Here is an 11,352-nt window from a genome sequence, read left to right on the forward strand (position 1 = left end):
ATAATTCATGAAGAAAGCAATAACAATAAAACTTAACGATCATTATGCTAAGCTAACAGATGGGTCTTGTCCATCACATCATTCTCTAATGATATGATTCCGTTCATCAAATGATGACACATGTCTATGGACAGGAAACTTGATCATGTTTGATTAACGAGCTAGTCAAGTAGAGGCATACTAGGGACACTTTGTTTTGTGTATGTATTTACACATGTACTAAGTTTCCGGTTAATACAATTCTAGCATGAATTATAAACATATATCATGATATAAGGAAATATAAATAACAACTTTACTATTGCCTCTAGGGTATATTTCCTTCAGTCTCCCACTTGCACTAGAGTCAATAATCTAGATTACATAGTAATGATTCTAACACCCATGGAGTCCTTGTGCTGATCATGTTTTTCTCATGGAAGAGGCTTAGTCAACAGGCCTGCAACATTCAGATGCATATGTATCTTGCAAATCTCTATGTCTCCCTCCTTGACTTGATCGCGGATGGAATTGAAGCGTCTCTTGATGTGTTTGGTTATCTTATGAAATCTGGATTCCTTCGCTAAGGCAATAGCTCCAGTATTGTAACAAAAGATTTTCATTGGACCCGATGCACTAGGTATTACACCTAGATTGGATATGGACTCCTTCATCCAGACTCCTTCATTTGCTACTTCTGAAGCAGCTATGTACTTCGCTTCACACGTAGATCCCGGCACGACGCTCTTCTTGGAACTGCACCAACTTACAACCCCACCATTCAATATAAATACTTATCCGGTTTGCGACTTTGAGTCATTCGGATCAGTTTCATAGCTTGCATCGGCGTAACCATTTACGCCAAGCTCTTTGTCACCTCCATAAACGAGAAACATATCCTTAGTCCTTTTCAGGCATTTTAGGATGTTCTTGACCGTTGTCCAGTGATCCATTCCTGGATTACTTTGGTACCTCCCTGCTAAACTTTTAGCAAGGCACACATCAGGTCTGGTACACAACATTGCATACATGATAGAACCTATGGATGAGGCATAGGGAATGACTTTCATTTTCTCTCTATCTTCTGGAGTGGTCGGGCATTGATTCTGACTCAACTTCACACCTTGTAACATAGGCAAGAACCCTTTCTTCGTCTGATCCATTTTGAACTTCTTCAAAACTTTATCAAGGTATGTGCTTTGTGAAAGTCCAATTAAGCATCTTGATTTATCTGTATAGATCTTGATGCCCAATATATAAGCAGCTCCACCAAGGTCTTTCACTGAAAAATTCTTATTCAAGTATCCTTTTATGCTATCCAGAAATTATGTATTATTTCCAATCAACAATATGTCATCCACATATAATATTAGAAATGCTACAAAGCTCCCACTCACTTTCTTGTAAATATAGGCTTCTCCAAAAGTCTGTATAAAACCATATGCTTTGATCACACTATCAAAGCGTATATTCCAACTTCAAGATGCTTGCACCAGTCCATAAATGGATCGCTGGAGCTTGCACACTTTGTTAGTACCTTTAGGATCGATAAAATCTTCTGGTTGCATCATATAGAACTCTCCTTTAAGAAATCCATTAAGGAATGTGGTTTTGACATCCATTTGCCAAATTTCATAATCATAAAATGCGGCAATTTCTAACATGATTCAGATAGACTTAAGCATCACTACGGATGAGAAGGTCTCATCGTAGTCAACTCCTTGAACTTGTCAAAAATCTTTCGCGACAAGTCGAGCTTTGTAGACAGTAACATTACCATCAGCGTCAGTCTTCTTCTTGAAGATCCATTTATTCTCTATGGCTTGCCGATCATCGGGCAAGTCAACCAAAGTCCACACTTTGTTCTCATACATGGATCCCATCTCAGATTTCATGGCCTCAAGCCATTTCGCGGAATCTGGGCTCATCATTGCTTCCTCATAGTTCGTAGGTTCGTCATGGTCTAGTAACATGACTTCCATAACAGGATTACCGTACCACTCTGGTGCGAAACGTACTCTGGTTGACCTACGAGGTTCGGTAGTAACTTCATCTGAAGTTTCATTATCATCATCATTAACTTCCTCACTAATTGGTGTAGGCGTCACTGGAATTGATTTCTGTGAAGGAATACTTTCCAATTCGGGAGAAGATACAATTACCTCATCAAGTTCTACTTTCCTCCCACTTACTTCTTTTGAGAGAAACTCCTTCTCTAGAAAGGATCCATTCTTAGCAACGAATATCTTGCCTTCAGATCTGTGATAGAAGGTGTACCCAACAGTTTCCTTTGGGTATCCTATGAAGACGCATTTCTCCGATTTGGGTTTGAGCTTATCAGGTTGAAGCTTTTTCACATAAGCATCGCAACCCCAAACTTTAAGAAATGACAGCTTAGGTTTCTTGCCAAACCACAGTTCATATGGTGTCATCTCAACGGATTTAGATGGTGCCCTACTTAACGTGAATGCAGCCGTCTCTAAAGCATAACCCCAAAACGATAGTGGTGAATCGGTAAGAGACATCATAGAATGCACCATATCTAATAAAGTACGGTTACGATGTTCGGACACACCATTACGCTATGGTGTTCCAGGTGGCGTGAGTTGTGAAACTATTCCACATTGTTACAAATGAAGATCGAACTCGTAACTCAAATATTCGCCCCCACGATCAGATCGTAGAAACTTTATTTTCTTGTTACGATGATTTTCCACTTCACCATGAAATTCCTTGAACTTTTCAAATGTTTTAGACATGTTTCTTCAAGCAGATATACCCATATCTGCTCAAATCATCTGTGAAGGTCAGAAAATAATGATACACGCTGCGAGCCTCAACACTCATCGGACTGCATACATCAGTATGTATTATTTCCAACACGTTAGTGGCTTGCTCCATTATTTTGCAGAATGGAGTCTTAGTCATCTTGCCCACGAGGCATGGTTTGCAAGCATCAAGTGATTCATAATCAAGTGATTCCAAAAGCCCATTAGCATGGAGTTTCTTCATGCGCTATACACCAATATGACGTAAACGACAGTGCCACAAATAAGTTGCATTATCATTATTAACTTTGCATCTTTTGGCTTCAATATTATGAATATGTGTATCACTACGATCGAGATTCAAGAAAAATAGACCACTCATCAAGGGTGCATGACCATAAAAGATATTACTCATATAAATAGAACAACCATTATTCTCTGATTTAAATGAATAACCGTCTCGCATCAAACAAGATCCAGATATAATGTTCATGCTTAACACTGGCACCAAATAAAAGTTATTAAGGTCTCAAACTAACCCCGAAGGTAGATGTAGAGGTAGCGTGCCAACGGCGATCACATCGACCTTGGAACCATTTCTGACGCGCATCGTCACCTCGTCCTTAGCAATTCTTCTTTTAATCCGTAGCCCCTATTTCGAGTTGCAAATATGAGCAACATAACCAGTATCAAATACCCAGGTGCTACTACGAGCATTAGTAAGGTACACATTAATAAAATGTATATCAAATATACCTTTCACTTTGCCATCCTTCTTATCTGCAAATACTTGAGTCAGTTCCGCTTCCAGACCAGTCCCTTTGTAGTAGAAGCACTCAGTTTCAGGCTTAGGTCCAGACTTGGGTTCTTCCCGGGAGTAGCAACTTGCTTGATATTCTTATTGAAGTTCCCCTTGTTCCCTTTGCCCTTTTTCTTGAAACTAGTGGTCTTGTTAACCATCAACACTTGATGCTCCTTCTTGATTTCCACCTCCGTAGCCTTTAGCATTGCGAAGAGCTCGGGAACTGTCTTTTCCATTCCTTGCATATTATAGTTCATCAAGAAGCCTTTATAGCTTGGTGGCAGTGATTGAAGAACTCTATCAATGACACTATCATTAGGAAGATTAACTCCTAGCTGAGTCAAGTGGTTATGGTACCCAGACATTCGGAGCATGTGTTCACTGACAGAACTATTCTCCGCCATCTTGTAGCTATAGAACTTGTTGGAGACTTCATATCTCTCAACTTGGGCATTTGCTTGAAATATTAACTTCAACTCTTGGAACATCTCATATGCTCCATGACGTTCAAAATGTCTTTGTAGTCCCGATTCTAAGCCGTAAAGCACGACACACTGAACTATCGAGTAGTCATCAGCTTTAGTCTGCCAGACATTCATAACGTCCGGAGTTGCTCCTGTAGCGGGTCTTGCACCTAGCGGTGATTCCAAGACGTAATTCTTCTGTGCAGCAATGAGGATAATCCTCAAGTTACAGACCCAGTCCATGTAGTTGCTACCATCATCTTTCAACTTAGCTTTCTCTAGGAACGCGTTAAAATTCAAGGGAACGGTAGCACGAGCCATTGATCTACAACAACATAGATATGCAAAAACCATCAGGACAAAGTTCATGATAAATTAAAGTTCAATTAATCATATTACTTAAGAACTCCCGCTTAGATAGACATCCCTCCAGTCATCTAAATGATCACGAGATCCATATCAACTAAACCATGTCCGATCATCACGTGAGATGGAGTAGTTTTCAATGGTGAACATCTCTATGTTGATCATATATACTATATGATTCATGTTTGACCTTTTGGTCTCAATGTTTCGAGGCCATATCTGCATATGCTAGGCTCGTCAAGTTTAACTCGAGTATTCTGCATGTGCAAAACTATCTTACACCTATTGTATGTGAACGTAGAGCTTATCACACCCGATCATCACGTGGTGTCTCAGAACGATGATCTGTAGCAATGGTCCATACTCAGGGAGAACACTTATACCTTGAAATTTAGTGAGGGATCATCTTATAATGCTACCGCCGTACTAAGCATAATAAGATGCATAAAAGATAAACATCACATGCAAACAAAATATGCGACATGATATGGCCATCATCACCTTGTGCCTTTGATCTCCATCTACAAAGCACCGTCATGATCTCCATCGTCACTGGCTTGACACCTTGATCTCCATCGTAGTGTCGTTGTCGTCTCGCCAACTATTTCTTCTACAACTATCGCTACCGCATAGTGATAAAGTAAATCAATTACATGGCGATTGCATTTCATACAATAAAGCGACAACCATAAGGCTCCTGCCAGTTGCCGATAACTTAAAACATGATCATCTCATACAATAACTTATATCACATCATGTCTTGACCATATCACATCACAACATGCCCTGCAAAAACAAGTTTGACGTCCTCTACATTGTTGTTGCAAGTTTTACGTGGCTGCTATGGGCTTTTAGCAAGAACTGTTCTTACCTATGCATCAAAACCACAATGATTTTTCGTTAAGTGTGCTGTTTTAACCTTCAACAAGGACCGGCCATAGTCAAACTCGATTCAACTAAAGTTGGAGAAACAGACACCCGCCAGCCACCTTTATGCAAAACAAGTTGCATGTTTGTCGGTGGAACAGGTCTCATGAACGTGGTCATGTAAGGTTGGTCCGGGCCGCGTCATCCAACAATATTGCCGAATCAAAGTAAGACATTGGTGGTAAGCAATATGACTATTATTGCCCATAACTCTTTGTGTTCTACTCGTCCATATCATCTACGCATAGACCTGGCTCGGATCCCACTGTTGGGGAACGTAGCATGCAATTTCAAAAAAAATTCCTACGATCATGCAAGATCTATCTAGGAGATGCATAGCAATGAGAGGGGGAGAGTGTGTCCACGTACCCTCGTAGACCGAAAGAGGAAGCTTTAGTTCACTAGTAGAAAAAGGGTCAAACGTGAAGCACATTAGTGCCGGTTTGTATTTGAGCCGGCACTAATGTGTACATTAGTGCCGGTTCCAACGGCTAGCCGGGCCGCTTTCATTAGTACCGGTTCGTGGTGAACCTTTAGCACCGGTTCGTGCCACGAACCGGTACTAATGAGAGTGGTGGCAAGATGTTGTCAGACTGGGGCCCCTCCAACCCCTTTAGTATCGGTTCTTGGCACGAACCGGTACTAAAGGTCGTCCTACATAAACCCTTTGTCCACCCGAGCTCGCTCTGTTCTTCTTCCCCTCTCCTCTCTCTGTTCTTCCCCTCTTCCTCTCGAGCTCATCACACATTTTGCACAAAATTTGTCAAGATTTGAAGGTCCCCATCCATTCAAATGATCACAAAGGTTAGCAACTTTGTCCTTTCATCTCTCATTTCTAGATTAGCTCTTGCAATGCTTTATATAGTGATTAATTTGTGAGTTTAGTAATTTGGGAGGATATATATATACATATATATATGTGCTAGTATTTGATTTATATGAAATTTGAGGTCAAAAATAACACTTAGTTTGCATATGTAGGTGTGGTTTACTTAGTGCCTTCTAAATCTCCGTCGTAACCACCGTCGATCGCCCGCACCATCCCGTCGCCGGCACCACCTTGTGGTGAGCCTCTTGTTCATGAAATTTTATATAAAAATTGATGTTTGTGTGATTTGGATATATAGTTACTCGTATAATTATCTTACCCGTACGTTGTTTGTTATACATATAGTGCCATGGTTTTGATATCCATCCCCGTCAGCCCTCGTCCTTGTTATGATTCGGATGTGGTATATATATTCTCTTTTAAAACTAGTTGCATTTCGTGTTTATGACAAATTATGCCCATCAAGTTGACATAGAAATTTTTTCTAGGAGGTATGTGAACCGGAAATTCCAACCGACCCTATTTTCGAGAGGTTAAATTTAGTTGAAAGAGAAAATGAGTACTTGAAAGAAAAATTGAAAAGAATTGAGGGGGAGAAGATGGAATTGGAGTTGCATGTTGCCGATGTCATCGATGATCACAAGATCAAGATGGAGAAAATGCGCTTGAAGATTAGAAAGATTAGAAAATATGCCATCGATAGTGAGGCTTGGTATCATTATGCTGTTGGATCCATTGTTACCTTAGTTGCGATCTTGATCGCATTTGTTGTTGCATTTAAATGCTTTAGCTAGAGAGTTATTTGTTTGTTGCATTTAAGTATTGTATGAACTTTATGTATGAACTTGTATTAATTTGGTCTATTCGGTGTTGTGTAATGAAGATGAGCCGGCAATGGATGTACGATGACCGATGCTCTCCCCAGTTCGTTGAGGGCGTGCATACTTTTCTGCTTGCGGCTGAGGCAAACAAGCGGGCGGATGGTTTTATGCCTTGTCCATGTGCTGGCTGTAAGAATGGTCACAATTACTCTACATCAAGAACCATTCATGTCCACCTGTTTAAGTCCGGTTTCATGCCCCACTATAATGTTTGGACCAAGCACGGAGAAAGAGGGGTTATGATGGAAGACAATGAAGAAGAAGAGGACGGCGATAGCTATCCTGGCCATGGGTTCCCTGAATATGATGATACAACAATGGGGGAAGAAGCTGAGCCGGTAATGCGAGAAGAAGCTGAGCCGGCAATGTGGGAAGAAGCTGAAGAAGAGGCATTAGATGAGCCTGTTGATGATCTAGGTCAGGCCATTGCCGATGCAAAGAGAAACTGCGCAAGTGATTTGGAGAAGAAGAAGTTGCAGCACATGTTAGAGGATGACAAAAAATTGTTGTACCCGAATTGCGTAGGTGACAAGAAAAAGTTGGGCACCACACTGGAATTGCTGCAATGGAAGGCAGAGAATGGTGTATCTGACAAGGTATTTTGGAAAGTTGCTGGTAATGATAAAGGATATGCTTCCAAAGGACAACGAATTGCCCGAGAGTACGTACGAAGCAAAGAAGGTTGTCTGCCCTCTAGGGTTAGAGGTGCAGAAGATACATGCATGCCCTAATGATTGCATCCTCTACCGCGGTGAGTACGAGGATTTGAACGCTTGCCCGGTATGTGGTGCATTGCGCTATAAGATCAGCCGTGATGACCCTGGTGATGTCGAGGGCGAGCGCCCCAGGAAGAAGATTCCTGCCAAGGTGATGCGGTATGCTCCTATAATACCACGGTTGAAATGTTTGTTCCAAAACAAAGAGCATGCCAAGGCGATGCGATGGCATAGAGAAGACCGTAAGAAAGACGGAAAGTTGAGAGTACCCGCTGACGGGACGCAGTGGAGAAAAATTGAAAGAAAGTACGGGAAGGAGTTTGCAGATGACACAAGGAGCGTATGGTTTGGTCTAAGCGCAGATGGCATTAATCCTTTTGGGGAGTACAACAGCAACCATAGCACCTGGCCTGTGACTCTATGTTTGTATAACCTTCCTCCTTGGTTGTGCATGAAGTGGAAGTTCATTATGATGCCAGTGCTCATCCAAGGCCCTAAGCAACCCGGCAACGACATTGATGTGTACCTAAGGCCATTAGTTGAAGAACTCTTACAATTGTGGAATGGAACAGGTGTACGTGCGTGGGATGAGCACATGGGGGAAGAATTTGACCTAAAGGCGTTGCTGTTCGTGACCATCAATGATTGGCCTGCTCTCAGTAACCTTTCAGGACATACAAACAAGGGATACCGCGCATGCACGCACTGTTTGGACGATACCGACAGTATATATTTGGCTAATTGTAAGAAGAATGTGTACCTGGGACATCGTCGATTTCTTCCGAGCAGGCATCCCGTAAGAAAGAAAGGCAAGCATTTCAAAGGTGAGGCAGATCACCGGATGAAGCCTCGCCACCATACTGGTGCTGATGTACATGATATGGTCAAGGATTTGACGGTGGTCTTTGGAAAGGGTCCTGGTGGACAACCTGTTCCGAATGACGCTGACGGACGCGCACCCATGTGGAAGAAGAAATCTATATTTTGGGACCTGCCCTATTGGAAAGACCTAGAGGTCCGCTCTGCAATCGACGTGATGCACGTGACGAAGAATCTTTGTGTGACCCTGCTTGGCTTCTTGGGCGTGTATGGGAAGACACAAGATACACCTGAGGCACGAGAGGACCAGCAATGCATGCATGGAAAAGACGGCATACATCAGGGTCATGCAAGCTACGCTCTTACCAAAGAAGAGAAGGAAATCTTCTTTGAATGCCTGCTCAGTATTAAGGTACCGTCTGGCTTCTCGTCGAATATAAAGGGAATAATAAACATGGCAGAGAAAAAGTTCCAGAACCTAAAGTCTCATGACTGCCACGTGATTATGACGCAACTGCTTCCGGTTGCATTGAGGGGGCTTCTACCGGCAAACGTTCGATTAGCCATTGTGAAGCTATGTGCATTTCTCAATGCAATCTCTCAGAAGGTAATCGATCCAGAAATCATACCAAGGTTAGAGAATGATTTGGTGCAATGTCTTGTCAGTTTTGAGTTGGTGTTCCCACCATCCTTCTTCAACATCATGACGCACGTCCTAGTTCACCTATGCGAAGAGATTAACGTTTTGGGTCCTGTATTTCTACACAATATGTTCCCCTTTGAGAGGTTCATGGGAGTCTTAAAGAAATATGTTCATAACCGTGCTAGGCCAGAAGGAAGCATCTCCAAGGGCCGTCAAAATGAGGAGGTCATTGAGTTTTGTATTGACTTTATTCCTAACCTTAAGCCGATTGGTGTTCCTGAATCGCGGCATAAGGGCAAACTAGATGGAAAAGGCACACTAGGAGGGGAACAAATAATATGTATGGACGGACATTCTCTCACTGAAGCACACTACACAGTTCTACAGAATTCTGCCTTGGTGGCTCCGTATATGGATGAACACAAGAATTTGCTACACTCCAAACACCCGGAGCGGTCTGATGACTGGATTACACGTGAACAAACCAGGAGTTTCGCCAGCTGGATGCAGACACGTACCATGCATGACACCTCTATTGAAGATGACTTGTACTTGCTGTCCCAATTACCATCTTCGAATATAATGACTTTCAAAGGGTACGAGATAAATGGTAATACATTTTACACGATCGCCCAAGATAAGAAGAGCACCAACCAAAACAGTGGTGTCCGCTTTGATGCAGAAACCAAGACGAGAAAGGAAACACATTATGGTTATATACAGGACATATGGGAACTTGACTATCGACGTGTTTTGAAGGTCCCTTTGTTTCGGTGAAAATGGGTCAATATGACACGAGGCGGGGTAACGGAAGACCCGCAGTACAGAATGACAACAGTGGATCTCAACAATCTTGCGTATGCAGATGAACCATTCGTCCTAGCCAATGATGTGGCACAGGTTTTCTATGTGAAGGACATGTCTACCAAGCCAAGAAAAAGAAAAGATAAGGAAGCGAATGCATCGTACGATGAGCCAAAGCGGCACTTAGTTCTTTCTGGGAAGAGAAACATCGTGGGAGTGGATGGCAAGACAGACAAGTCAGAAGATTATGAAAAGTTTGATGAAATTGCTCCATTCACAGTGAATGTTGACTCGAGCATCCCGTTAAATGATGAATATTTTCCATCGTTACAGCGCAAAGGGACACACGCGAAGAAAAAGTTTCACACCCAAAGATCTGGGATGTGATTGGTTGCACTATCATCACTTTCTTCTGTGTTTCACACCTAGAAGGGAATCTCTGTAATAGTTAGGGTAGTTAATTATGTGTTTTGGCATTTGAAACGCGAAGAAATTTTATGTGCAAACAAATTCTTTCATGCCTTTACTGATTTTTAAAGTTAAGTTATTCACAAACTAGTGATTCACACTAATTTCAAATAATTCAAAATTTAAACTATTCAAATTTGAAAACTACGGGCACTAACAGAAAGTTTGTAATTTTTTGTACCTAAAGCAAAAATATTCACAAAGAAACTCTAAATACACAAAAAAACAACTCAAAAATAAATAAAGAAAAAAAATAAAAAAAGCCCGCCTACTAGGCCAGAGCGGCCTGCATACGACTAGAAACCCAACCTATTGTTGGGCCAGGATGCAGGCCCGCAAAGGCCCAGTATTCCAACAGGGCAGCACAGAACATGTAGGCCCAGTAGGCCTGCTTTGGAGAGGAGCTCGAGAGAGCTACCACACGGGGGTTTATAAACCAGTGCGGTCTCCCCTCGGCTAGCGAGGTGGGACTAAACTTGTGCACCGCACCTACGCCAACGCACCCCCTTTAGTACCGGTTCGTGGCACCAACCGGTACTAAAGGGGGGCCTTTAGTACCGGTTGGAGCCACCAACCGGTACTAACCTTTAGTACCGGTTGGAGCCACCAACCGGTACTAAAGGGGTGCGGTTCCCGCCGCTTGGCCTGGCCAAAACAGGCCTTTAGTACCAGTTGGTGGCTCCAACCGCTACTAAAGGTGCCTTCTATATATACAACACTTACAAAAATTTCATTCTCCCTCTGTTTCTTCCTCTGTTTCCCCATTGAAGCACCGCCCGCGCGCCCCGATCGATCGAAGCCGTCGCCGTCGCCGCCCCCGTCCCCGTCGCCGCCCTCGTCTCCGTCGCCGCCCCGTGCCCGTCCCCGCGTTGCCGCCCCCGCGTCA

The sequence above is a fragment of the Triticum dicoccoides genome, chromosome 2A (assembly GCF_002162155.2).
Source record: "Triticum dicoccoides isolate Atlit2015 ecotype Zavitan chromosome 2A, WEW_v2.0, whole genome shotgun sequence".
NCBI classification, from domain to species: Eukaryota; Viridiplantae; Streptophyta; class Magnoliopsida; order Poales; family Poaceae; genus Triticum; species Triticum dicoccoides.